We start from the raw sequence: 14,651 nt of genomic DNA on the forward strand, positions 1-14,651 counted from the left end.
GTAGGCTATGCTAACACTGTAGCTGCTCCATAAACTCTTAACGTCATATAGACATTAACAGGACAGCTACCTAGTGGTTGTACCATAGACAGTCTCTGGTTTATACTCATAGATTATTTTGGTCTGATAGGCTTCCACGTCATAGCATCACGCAAAATAGTCGCTTGATTTTAAATATTTCAACATTCTTACATGCAGTAGTCCAACTACTGTGTTTTCTGTGGCAACAGTGAAGAACAATTATATACTGTACTGTATTTCTATTTCTATTATGTTATTTTATACGATTTATATTTAACTTGAATATGTTCAGACAAGCCATGCTCTGATTGCAAACTGAACTTAAGTGTGGCAGCCCTTGAGGGAAAATCCCCAATTCCATCCATACTGCAGTGTTTATTTTGAGATTGGGTGAGAGAGGTCCACAGTAGCAGATGTTGAGCACAGAAATAACACAGACAGCCACCAAATGTGAGTCTTTAATTCCATTCAGGAATTAAATTCTTAAAGACACGCGTAACTGACTTACAACACAAGTTTTGTGTTGAACATACTCTGTTGACAGTATCGACTGTCACTTCAAAAATATAGTATAATAGGACAGCTATTAATACATTTATTGATGGTCTCGAGTCATCTAGTGACTGCAAAATGCCTTGATGAGAGAACCACTATAGGATCACCTTGCTTTGTGCTTTTCACGGGCAGGGAGAGTAAATAAAAGACAAGGTAGCATACAGGGACCATGAACAACTAGCATGTTGTTGATAAAGTGCTAGACATACGATATATTCAGCTGATTATATTCAGTTTTACTGTGGAGGGCAGAGGGTGAAGGATACATAGCAACAGTTTTTCCTCCACCAGAGATTAAGGCCCTTTTACAGTATAATCATTTTTTTAGTGTGTGTTAAGATTGCGTCTAACATGCCTGCATGATACTGACACCAGAAGGTTTAATTTTCAGTCTTTGAGTTACAAAAGAGCAACCATTAGCATGTAAGGTCATTGTCTTGCCCCAGTGCTCTTCAGCAAACTTAATTCAGTTTAGTTCTTCACAAGTTGGAGGGTTTATAAAGGATTTAATATCAGAGAAGATAAGCCTGTTAAAGGAATCTGTGTTACTTGTGGTGGTAATGAAGATATGATATGATGGGTTCAAGAAAAGAAAGTCATGGTCAGCTTTTGAGAAAATGCACTAAACTAAGTACTTTTTTTTAAAGATCCTCCCATTTCCAGTATTTTCATTGAAAAGACTCCCTGTCAAATGTCACATTTTACGTTGTCAGTTTTTAGGGCTCAGGTTTTAGTGCCTTTACCACCACCTGATGTCGATAATCCTATCAGTGTAACAATGCTGATGGACTGCAGAACGCTGCATTCATTAAAGTTTTGTCAGGGAGTGGGTCGTCACTTTGATAAGTCTAATCTAAGTAGTTTCCATTTTTGGCTGTGGTTCAGGAGCTGTATGGCTGACCTCACCTGGCTAAAGGATATCCAAATTGTTCACTGATAAATGTGTGCCTGTTACACAGCACAGCTACAAGAACGGTTTTTAAGTGTCTTGTTGGACTTGATTTTTTAAATATTCCCTTAGGTACAGTTGGAGTTCAGCTACCTAAACCTTTAGTTAGTGGGAAGCTGAGGTCAGTCGCGTCAAAACCGCGACTCGACTGCTCAGGATAGACCAAGACCACTGCTACTTGTAGCAAACTGAACCACTTTATATATGTACAGGTTTAAACGAAGGTGTACTATTAGATAAGAATAATGCATACATTGAGCACTGCAATGTGCAGAAGCTCTGATTTAAGATGTTATTGGCATATGGTTTGCTTGATGAAAACCTACAAAGAAATGGTTCTACTTTTAAAGCTAGACTGAATATTAATGATGACCTCACTGCAGTTTCTTAATTTAAGAAAATCTGCAAAAAAACAAAACCAAAACTCATCAGCAGTGAGGTAGTAGGCTGACAGAGATGAAAAAAGCCCACCTGCTGCCATTGCTTCAGGTGTTCCAAAGCACAAGACAATCCGAGCGCATTTTGAGACGGGGCTGGTTTGGGACGCATATTTATTCCTGCTACATATCACATAAAGGAAAGCAGCGAACACATAGATAAATAAATAAATACTAGATGTAAGGAGAATTTTGAATGGGGGATTTATTTTTGGCACCAGTCTATAGGATGTGAAATTTCAATAGAGCAAAATTCTCTGCACCCAACAGTACACGACAGAGCAGAGAGAAAAAGCATGCGTGGGCTGGACCAAGAAAACATAAGGGTGAGTCACAGCTCACGGAACTATTCTCCTCTCCTCTAGGAAAGTTTCTGTGTGTGTGTGTGTGTGTGTGTGTGTGTGTGTGTGTGTGTGTGTGTGTGTGTGTGCGTGTGTGTGTGTGTATGTGTGTGTGTGTGTGTGTGTGCAGTGCCACTTCGTCTATGTGTGGGAGGGTATGCTTGTGTGTGGGTCTCATTTACAGTGTTTTGGTGCTTGTGTTAAAGGAAAAATACCCTCAGTGTCTTTCACTTTAATCATGTTATCTGTGATATTTTGTGCATCACAGGCTTTATTTTGCTACATAATGCCGTGATTGAGTTTCTGTCAGTCTCCTTCATCCAATTCAGTTACAAGACGCAACTTCAGAAAGAATGGATTGTGACAGCTGATAGGACTTGAAACCAGATAGTGGGTCCGATTCACAAGATTTGTACTAATGATATTACAGCACGGACACGGCCAGAAAGTTTTGCAGCTGAGTGCAATTTGCCCTTGTTTGCAGAGGGAGAGGAAAGATATTTGTTTAACTTATTTCCCATTCTCACATATTTTCAAAAATGTAGGGGAGCTTTATTAATTCATTTTTTATGACACAACTGCCATTGCGTCCCAAAATAGATGAGTGTTAGTGGAGCATGACAGTGCCCTCACAAGGCAACAATCATTGCCACCATGGTCACTGGAATTTTTGGGCATGATGCAATGGGCTTCATTTATCACAAAGTCTCTAAAGATGCTGATAATTTCACTTTAAGTGCGGCTAGCAATGATCTTTGTGAATTGGACTGTTTTTTCTCATTTGCATAGAAAGGGGCCAATTTTGTGCCAAATGTAGGCATGTTACTGAATTTAAATACATGCAAATAGCATAAGAGCACCGGAACACTATTTGCTTGGCACAGTTAGCAGTGCATTTCACCCTTTTGCGAATGCTTTGAGGATCACGGTTTCTTTTTGTCTGTCGTACATGTTTCACAATCCTTTTGTGAATTTGCTCTTGTGTATTTTCCTGGATTTTGCAGAATGCAAAAAAAAAAAAAAGGTATAGAAAAGTGCGTGGGAATAAAAATACAGCTAAAGGGCCTTTCAGTTGTAGAAACACTGCTCTTTGAGGAAAATCTCAAGAAATACACTGGAAATATTTCAATAGTATAACCACCATTGTAATCTTGCTAAGACAGTAACAACAAATATTGGATTTGTATGTAAGCACACATTTATCGGGAAGCTGATCAAAATCTTAGAAACAATTAAGATCAAGGGCCTCTTATTGACAGCTTAACAATTATAGGCCTGATACAATACGGTATATTACAAACTGATACAACAGACCCTCCATGGTATTCCTGTGTGTGCGCTGTGCAGAGAGTGGGACTCACCTGGCTCATTATCAGAGAGCCAAAACCCCTGAGATGATCCAAAGACAGCCATCTTCCCACCAAATGTCCATCAAACTCCCACCACCCACCACTTCCTTGTGCACAAGGGTTTAGAAGTGATATGAAATAGTTATACATCATGAATATCCCCAAGCCTTCTCTGAGTTTTAGTCTTGCATCTCTCCATCAGGAATTCTTTATACACTGATGACGGGCTTCACGATCTGTTTTCAATAAAGATGCATTAATATAGACTGTGCTAAATAGAAAAGAGGTTCCAACATAAGATTACATAAAATCTCTTTGTTTTACAGCGTCTATCAGGATAATAGCATCATTGAAATGCTTCATTATTATTGCCCTGCTCTCTTTAATGGCTTGTCTGGATGGAGCACAGGGGTTGATGGTGACGCCTGCTGACACAGACCAGACACCGGAGCTGCTGAATGATACGGCGCGGAGGAATAAAATCGTTGTTTTTTTTCCATCCCAACTAAATGAGAACACGGGCAGAGAGCAATCAAGTGAATACCACATGATGATCGTCTTCCCACCTGCATTAACACGTGTCTTGTATAATGCCTTTGTATTCAGAACAATGCTAGACCCCATCAATTTCAGGTATATATGCACCTAAGACATGTTAAAAGTGAATTTATTCACGGCGAGGATAGCCAGATAGGTGTTTAGTCATGTTAACAACATTGGGGTTAATGAAATGTCACCACGCTCCGGATTAACAAGACGTGTCAGGCTGCTTAGCTCTGAAACGAGCAGCGAGGATACAAAATGTATATGGTGGACGAGATGCTGAGTCATTTTGTTTTTCTTCGCCTGGCGCGCTGGCTTTGCAAGTTTCCCACCATATTGCTGGAAGTGTCACGCTTTGTAAAGTGTGTGATCTGTGGTTCTGAACTTGTTGGAGATCTGTGGGCTTTCAGAGCGTAAAAGCTTACAAGTTAGACATGAGTACGGAACATGAATTATTTCCTCATTGTTTTGAAGTGTTGCCTTTCATCTTCCGAGTCATCCCTCTTTCAGTTGTTTCATAGAAACTCAGGTGCAGGCAGACGCACAATCAAAGCACTAACGCACTGACGTACATTCTGGACGTACAAATACAAAGAAATCCCTTGGTCGTCTTTTAGAATAGATGACTTTTCTCCGGTTCCTCCAGGATTTTGCAGGCCGATATATAATGCCGACGTCATGTTTTTGTTCTTATCATATTCTACGTTGTATCTGTGCACAAGACAAATAAAGAACCTTGAACTTTTTTTTTTGGCATCTGATAAAATACAAAATTTAATAATAATAACAAATGAGACACAAAATTGCTGAACTTAAATTAATTATTATTCATTCATTCATACCATTCAATTATTTAACACGTATGTATTATTCACTTGAACACAGAAAAATATGTAAAATAAAAAATATGCATTGTCTGCTTGCTTAACTACACCTAACGCTAACATCGTTCCACAGCAGCCACACTGACAAGGCTGCCTACAGATGTGACTGCAGACATTTTCTGTTTATCGGCCTCATGAGCGCAGGCATTGGCCGATGCCGATCATTTTAAAATGCCATTAATCGATTAATCGGTCTACCGCTACATTATCCAGCTGCTAGCTGTTTTTGAGAAGTTCACTATGGCACTTTCAAATATGATCAAAGATCCATTAGTGTGTGTGTGTGAGTGTGTGTGTGTGTGTGTGTGTGTGTGTGCGTGCGCCTCTTCTCTAAAGCAACCTGCGGGTTGACTCTTCAGGGGGAGGGGCAGCAGATCCCTTCTTTTCGACTTTAATCTTTGACCATCTGCTCTTGCCAAACCCTATTTTGATCATGCCCTTCCACACACAAGGTACTGCACCTCGCCGCACGTATGCTGACCTACTTGTTCAGCCAAACCATCTAAGGTAGAAGTAAGTTACAGACCAAAGATGGATAAGACACTGAGGATTGTTTGGCAAGGAACCAGATGAATGAATAGAAAAGCGTGGTTTAAAACATTTAATAAGCAATTATATGTAACAACACCTCAGAGAGATCACATTGGGAATTGGAAAACAATCTCCCTGAACCAAATCGCAGTGAATGAAAGGAAAAAATAAGGATAAAATAAAATATTTGTTTCATTGACACAGTGGAGGTGCTGCTGTAAATAAACAGGCTGTTTTGAGAAACTGCTATTATGAAAAGTGGCTGCATTCCTAGGTCCTAATATGATTATACATGAAAATAGATGGTGGCCCATGTGTGCAATACGCACATATCCTCCTAAGGTGCACGTCGGCCAACCAGAGAAAATGAAGGCCATGACAGGAAGAAAAGCATTGAACTTCTGTCATCGTCCCATAGAGCCCATTGCTTCCTCCATCACCATCCGTATTAAAATATATTAAATAAAAAAATGCAGCTGGAGATTATCCCTTACAGGCATACTAATGTCTGTCATGTTCACTGTTTGATATTGTAACGAAACTCAAAACTATGCAAGAACTGCATTTCATATCTAGATATGCATTCTAATTGAGATTAGACACAAAATAAAGAGGAAGTATCCTTTGAATCAGTTGTTAAATTAATTTTGATGGGAGCTACTAAGTGCGTATATACATTTATTTTGCTTGCATTCATAATATCCAATCATTAGAAAGGGATGCAACTAATTACTAATTTCCCTATAATCAAAATTTGTACAGCAAAATATACATACATATTGAATTGGATTGGATAAACAAGACAGTTCAGGGAAGGTTGCACAGAAGTTAAAAGGGCTTGATCATGAAATTGAAAGATTTTTGGATTTTAAGACATTTTTGTCACTATCTAAAACAGAATAAGGCAATTGGTATTATTGTGACATGATACAGAAAATAATACCTAAGTCCATTGACAGATTATTTTACTACATTAAAGCCAATGCAGTTTCACAACTCTCAGGCGAATCTTTACCCCATCTTAAAGAGGGGCTTAACTGGACGCAGTGTTAATCTGGCAATACCTCAGCAAGCTCCAGTTAGCCCACATACATCCCCAACTGCTTACATTCAGTCTCATGGGGTCATATTTACACTGTTAAGCCCTAACAAACTCTGAATGGTCCAGATTGATACTAGATTGCAACAGACTGCTGCTAAAATTGTATATTGAGCCTTGTTGCTCTTTCCCAGAGGAAGCCATTAAGGCAAAAAAACTCACCGTCCACACACACACACACACACACACACACACACACACACACCCTCACAGAGTAAAGATTGCTGCTCTTTTACAGTCTCCAATCCACGTGCCTCCTGTCAGCAGGCACGCCTTCCGTTTGATTTACTCGTTGCAGTGTTCTGCCGTGTTGCAGTACATGGGTTTCTGCTCCTTCCTCTTGTTTTCAGCAGCAGGGGTTGGAGGGATCCAGGAAACCCAGTGAAGGAAGTGTTTGATCCGTGGTCATTTTCTTGCAGGGGGACAACCTCGGAAATGCAAGATTTGATCCGCGTGATCACTCTCCCTCTCATTAATCACCTCTCTGTGCGTTTCATATATGCCAAGTGTGTGTTTGCTCAGCCGTTGAATCAAGTGCCTCTTTTGCTGCCATGGCAACCAGGCACCAGTAAGCCAATTGTGATGGGGAGATAACATCAATAATTATTGCTCGCTATTGCGTGGTTTACATTTATGTTACATGTACACTGTGAGAATGGAAGCAGAAAACCCGATGGATACTTGGTGTCAAATTTGTAAACAGTAGTAATGATCTGAGCTCTGCAAGGTATTCCCATTCTGGGGTAGAGGTGGGATGGTACACTGTCTCCATTTTATGTCACAATTTCTGAATTTTAATTTAATCTGCTACCATTTGGCCATCACTTCAGTGTAGAAAACAACAGGTGTAGGAACTCTGATATTTGACCACATTAACTATAGACTTGATTGACTAGACTAGATAACTTGCCTACGGTTGTGTCATAATGAATTTAGCATTTACCTGATTGTCTTCGGTCTTTGAGTGTCTCATCAATTCTATACTATGTCCTACTACTTTACCCTCATTTACTCAGTTTTGTTCCTGATCCAGATACCTGAGCTTTAGGTACCGAGTACTGATCTAATACCAGTATTTAATCAATAAGCTGTCTGCCTCACTGTGTGGCTGGGATTCTTTTTTTTTACATGTAAGGCAACATCATGCATGATTTAAACGTTTCTTCCTTAACTTTGTACACCAAATTGTACATATACTTAAGATATAAATGTACTGATTTGTTATTTATTAAAATAATGGTATCTGATACCAGGTCGGCCCATTGCCACAGATGCTATTTGAGCTAGGATCAGGCCATTATCAGTATCGGTATATATCAATATTATATCCCACCTAGTCGCTCCTTGTTATCTTCTGCAATGATGTATGTGGCAAGAAAGAAGGAAACATAAAACCAAGTTATTGGATTTACCTGATGTTGCTTGTGTTTGTGCTAATTGGGTCATATGTCATGGTGCAGGGGTAAAGGTGTCTTTCATCACTGCTTCCTGATTCTTTGAATTTGTGTAGAATTTGTTGGGTCGGTGACTCTGTTTGGCCCCAAATGTATTTGATGTTATTTAACCTCATTAGCTTCACCAGTGTACCCTCTAATAGTGTCAGTATGAATTGCATTTTAGAAGTGGTGAATCATTAAAGCACACATATCGGCATTAATTCAATGGAATACAGTTTGGTATCCATCTACATATAGCGAGAGATGTTAAAAGTTTCAAATCATACAAATCGAAGGGCCACTGTTTCACCATGGGTTGTGGTGTATGCAGATGGCAAAAAACATAATGTCCGAACAAATGTCCAGTTTCAACAAAAAACATGGTTTATTTAACCAGAAAGCGAGCAAACAAAGAACAAAGAAAATTCCCATCATAAATCTGCCGATACCGATCACCGATCACAGAATGGATGGGAGAATAATAATAATAATAATAATAATAATAATAATCGAGCCGTTTTATGACTCAAAATACTGTTGATGACGATGTGTAGGACACAGTGGGATTCAGGGTCGGGCTTGGGCTTCAGACTCGTGGTGTGAGCGGGACCAGAGCGGAACTGGACCGGTACTTTTAGATTAAAAATGCTGCTGTGTGCTTTCACTGCCCGCTCGCTCAGCTCCACTCGGGTGGCTGTAATTAAGCTGACGAACGGTTGACGTTCTTCTTGCATGTGATGTTGATACTTCACCTGCGCGGCTTGCCAAGTTGCGCAAGTTGTATTTTGGAACAATCACAGCAGAGCAGCACTCTGATCCACAGACTCGGGACGAGCCGACTGTGCGCACGAGGGTGGCTGTAATTCCATAAAAGCTCACCACGGGTTGTTTACCCTGGGACTTTGCCGTTGTGAAATTCCCACCCTGCGTCAGGTGCAGAAAAACAGTCTGGGGTAAAAAAATAAAATAAAAAAAATTATGTATAAAAAAATTATATATATATATATGTATATGTAAATATGCGATCGGCACTTTGACCGATCACCGATCAACCTGTTTAGGGTCCATCGATCGGAGGATCCCTATAGAATACTAATAGAAATCTAATCATAATGAAATCAAATAAATTGATTCAGAATAATCAAAACTAACTACTCACTAAACAGAATACTAAACTAAACAGCACTAAATACTAACAATAAATAAATAGTTCCAACAATATCCAATCAAATGTTGCATCAGTATTCTATCATAGGCAGAGTAGACAGTCACACTGAGCTATACAGCACAACACAAGACTTTGTACAACAACCATTTTTAGCTTTCCTGCTAAAGTTTCATGGTTAGCGAATTAGCTGTGGATATTAAATTCTGGTGTGGTTTTAAATCACTGCTAACTACAATGAGTTGTAGCTACAGCACGCGTTTGTTTAATTTGGCTTTTGTTCCCTACTGCTGTCAACCCAACACTATGCTGACACGGCCTTCGAGTTGGCAAAGACAAAAAGGACTATTTCTGATATTTCCCTAAAGAAGTTTTTTTCTTGCTTACAAAAATATTAGCAATACTTTTTGGGAAACACATAGACATGTTAGACTGCATAAAGGGATGACTAATGGTATTTTACTCTAAAATAAAGGTGTGAGTGGTCTTACATTCACCACATTAACCAAACACATTTGGATATTGGCTAATTCCCCCACTCCCCATATTCACTTGTCACCAGCAGCCATTTTTTAAAACAATATGGACATTGTCATATGAACCTTCAGTTTGGCTGAATCAGCTAATGCTGTTATCAGTTGCCATGGAGACTGACTGGGTTAGGATGTTGCTGTGGAAACTGAACGGCTGCTCATCACCACCCACAGCAACCCTCCCCACTCCCTTGAGCCAACCAGCGTCTCACAAACACATTTAAATGCACACACGTACACATGAACAGACAGACACGCATTAAACCCCAGTCTGTATGTTGTCAAGATGTATCAGCTGACAGTAGATATTGTATATGTTTTGTTTATACCTTACAGACACAGTCAGTGTATGTATTTCAGATTTTTCGATTCAGTGGTCAACATAACTACCAAAGCACAATAGCAGCAGCTGTTAAATGATGTTTCTAACATACTGAACAGATACAGTGGAGTGATAGTCCTGACAGTGTGACAGTGAGCTAGCATGTATCATACCAGGACCCTGAAACCGAAGCAGCTAAATGAAATAGAGCTACCATTCATTCATATTATTTCACCTTTGCTTTTCATACTGTGTGGCATGACAAAATGTCTGCCATGAAAATGGCCTATGAAGAAGGGGAAAGATGTGCTCCCTTTCGTTCACAAATTGATCCCGCCCCATTCGCCTCACACAGTTAAACCTGACTAAACTTTGACATGTCAAATGCTCAGCCAATTTGTTAATGGGATTGACCTCTCTTTCAGGAACTATTGACTCATTATGTCCTTTATATAACTGCATGGCAAAATAATGCAAATACCTGAGGAGAAGGAATGCTGCTCTGCTGCAGTGAGTGCATGGCCACTGATAGGAACAAAGACAAAGGGAATCCACAATGTAGAATACCAAGCAGGAGGCGATGGGAAGTTTAAGAATCTCTAATCAAACAATAATTAAATGTGCAGGGATTAGGGATGCTGCATGCTCAGCCAAGGAAGAGTCTCTGGGCTTTGGGGGAAAGGGGTGGAGGTACAGGGCCAGAAGTGACGGGGCAATCCCGGTGTGTGTGTGTGTGTGTGTGTGTAGTGGGGGGGCAGTGAGACTGGACGTGGCGGATACTGGTAAAGGCTGGTGGGGAATCTGGCAGACGAATAGACAAGGCAGGTAAAAAAACAACAACAACAATAGATTTTTAAATAAATAGAGATCTGGGGCAGAAGAGGACAAGAGGATTCGGCAGTAGCATTTACCACATAAAAAAGAACGCACTGGCGACGAGAGAGCAGGACCAGGTTTAAATACATGAGAGGTGGATGATGGCCATCAGTGGAAACAGCTTCAGGTGTGGAGGTTCATTGGCAGGGAAGGAAGTGGGTAAGCCACATCCAGGAAGTACACACAGACACCAGACAGGGATGAAGACAAACTGAGGAAAAACTAGCATTGGGAGGAGGGTAGGGGAACAGATGGGGGTTAATTGCAATGATGTCTCGTTTAAAAGAAAATGAGTTAATTCATTTACAACTTGTGGATTTGTAGCAATGCTAGCTCCCAGTTTCAAGCTTTGAGCTGTTCATTTGTACTATTTCTTGTCCTGCCTGTTTGACACCCCATGCACCAAAGTCTGACCTACTTTTTTTTTGATGAATTCTTTATATCCATAAATTAGTCGCTCCTAATTGAAATTACAGCTCGTTAATGATAATATAATACTGTGCATTAATCTATATAGTAGACAATTAAATTAATTTGAATAGCTACATCATCATAGATCATAGTTGGGATTTTAAAATCAAGACATTTTGATATCAGTAAATTTGTGTCATCATATGGATGTTTACATTGAGATCTAGAAAAACCTAACTCTACTTGAGCAGGGCTTCTTGCCCAACGTTGTTGATTCAACAGTGGTTATGTTGCTTGTTGTGACTCAATCCTTCACTGCTCCCCTGATAATTGTCTCTGTGATAGTGATACACACACACACACACAAACACACACAAACACTGCACTAGAGGTTCGTTAAACAGGCTTTGGAGGGAGTCTCATATGGTATTTAACGTAGGACACACTAGACACAATATTAGTCTACATTCAAGTGTGTCAACACAGTTTTCTCAATAATGTTGTAGCGCTAGCACTATCTTTAGTGTAATATATGTAGGTCAGATGACAGAAATGAAATTAAGGCTGTGATCACACGGGACATTGTTGTAGGAAGCACATTGTTGTGTGTGTTTTGCATGGTCCCTATGCACCTCTCACTGTCCGTTTGCTTTTAATTTCCCAATAGCATATGATGTGTTAACATCCAGTTGATATATCTTACAGAGCACCTGGTATTTCTCTTCTCACCCTGTTTTGCATTGCTCCATAGTTAGATAGCAATTACAAAAAAAAAAAAACACGTCTGTCATTGCAGTTCATGTGAGAGAGACCAAATGAGTTAAGGCACCTCCTGCTGCATGATGCACTTCAATATCTTGTCAAAGCCATAAGTAAGGTCAGGGACGTCTTCCACTGTACATTTTTGTGTCTACTGTGCATTCTCATTTACCAAGGCTAAATTTCTCAAGGTGCCATATTTAAGAGTAGGGTAATCACCAGAACAAACATATTTTATAGCTGTGAATGCATTGTAGAAATTCCCATAGACTCCCATGGAGAAGCGTTTCTAAAAAAAAATACTATTCAGACATTTACTGAATCCTTGTTGGGCTTAGCTGTGTTCTTTTCAGACAGATATTCCACACAGTTGTTAAACTGCAGTCATGGCTTGTGCCCTTGCTGTATCAAAGATCTAAAGATTGATCTGAAGATTGTTTTTGCAACATATTTTTACAGTGGCATTTAAAACTGCAACCACCTACACTCAGAACAACAGCAAGCGATCTCAAGCATAAGCTGTGCATATGTGTGTGTGTGTGTGTGTGTGTGTGTGTGTGTGTGTGTTTGGACTGCACTGCACTATAGGTATGTGTTGGCTGTGTTTGTGCGAGATCACAGACTAAGGAGTGTTCATTAGCTTTCTGGTGGTATAATTGAGTGGCGCTGTTTATAATGCAGCCCACGCAAACTCATAAAGAAGCTGTGAAAACGATTGCTCTGTTATGAAGAACACCGCCATCTGAAGCTGTACGACGTCTGACACCGATGGGGAAGGCATTTTATTTGACAATACACACGGTGGCTTCTTTTTTCACTGTGTGTTGTTCAGAAATGCTGCCGAAACAAGGAGAGAGAGACCAGGGGAAGAAGACACAATGAGGGAGAGATAACAGGAATGACAGAGACGGATAGAGGAAAGAGTGAGAGAGAGAGAGAGAGAAAAATCGAATTTAAGCAAGGTCATTTATTCTTTAATGTGCTATTACTTTAACTCTCTTCCTGCTCTTTTTTTTTTAGACCAGAGCAAATAATTGAAATGCATTGAACAGAAAGAGGGAAATCACTTCCATAAATTGGAGCAAAAAAAAAAAAAATGGGTTGTGTTTGGAGTTTCACTCTTTCTCTCCTTTATAATCCCCAGTTGATTTCTTTTTCTCTGTTTCCATTTACAAATGGAAATTAGGGAGTTATTTTGGTGGTCCGCAGTGGAAACGCTTGTCTCAAAGAGCCACAGTGCTTCAGCAGGGTGTTTTATCCCTCTAAAATAATATGTATCTTGGATACAGTATTTACTGCGATAACATGAGATCTATTGCTTTAAACAGTCAATGGCTCTTTTTGCCTGTAATTCTTTTCACACCATGCTTTACATAATTCTTAATGCTTTTTCCCCTTGAATGATTCTTGTTATCATATCTCATGGCTCTGGCTTGATTTAAAAACAAGATACTGTAGTCATTAAATAAAAATAATGGACAAAATGTTAAACTAGGGCAGTGGATTCTAAATTAAGGGTCGCATGCTGACGAGAAGCAATACTGGCTCAACAGGGTTTGATAGTATATTAAAAAACTGACTGAATAATGAGGCCGAGATATGAGCTCCTGTTTTGAAAAGGTGGATGCAGAACTTTTAAAATTGTTTACGTGCTGCCAAAATGATTTTTCTTTCATTTTTGAGAAACGATAGAAGCTACAAACCAATGGTTTCACTTCTGATTTTAATGAACATTTGTATTCTTTTTTCAAGGTACAAGGTAATTTAACCTGTTTCTTACACATAAGGCATCAAAAACAAGTACCTTCTCAGCAACAATATGAGCAACAATTAGGCAGGTCCCCGTTTACACAATAACCTCATCACAGCCAAACACAGTGCTTTGATTGGCAGTCTTGATAGCCACCTATCAGTTATTGTTTCTATAGTAACGAGCGCCACAATAACTCAAACTGCATCATGTCTGCTATGTTAGAGACAGATTGCTGATGGATCCAGATTTAGCATTTTACAAACTACTGCATTAGAATCAACAACTTAGCACTAATTAAGACAGCGTCTAATTGAAACAAATTAACACATCCTCTTGTTGTTCAAGCAACATCATCCCAGTGACGGTAAGCAGTTTCAATGGGCCCTATGTGTGCTAAAGCTGAACGATTTAAACTCCACCCAGCTGAAGAGCGACTGATGTGAGTTCAGAACCAACCACAGAGGACTGGGAGGACCCAACCAGCTGCCTTGTTGTGCTTCACTTTTTCCACCATCTCAGCAGTTGCATAGAAACACACATCCACATAATGTACAACCGGCTGTAGTTCTGGGAATATTCAAACATTTAGACTATAGTGTTGCAGAGTGAATGCATATCACTGCTGCATTAGAGGGCTGCGCCCCGGAACCTTTGTCAGCGGGCTCGTGTAACCCCGCCCGGAAAAAG

The sequence above is a fragment of the Eutrigla gurnardus genome (assembly GCF_963514095.1).
Source record: "Eutrigla gurnardus genome assembly, chromosome: 12".
NCBI lineage: Eukaryota > Metazoa > Chordata > Actinopteri > Perciformes > Triglidae > Eutrigla > Eutrigla gurnardus.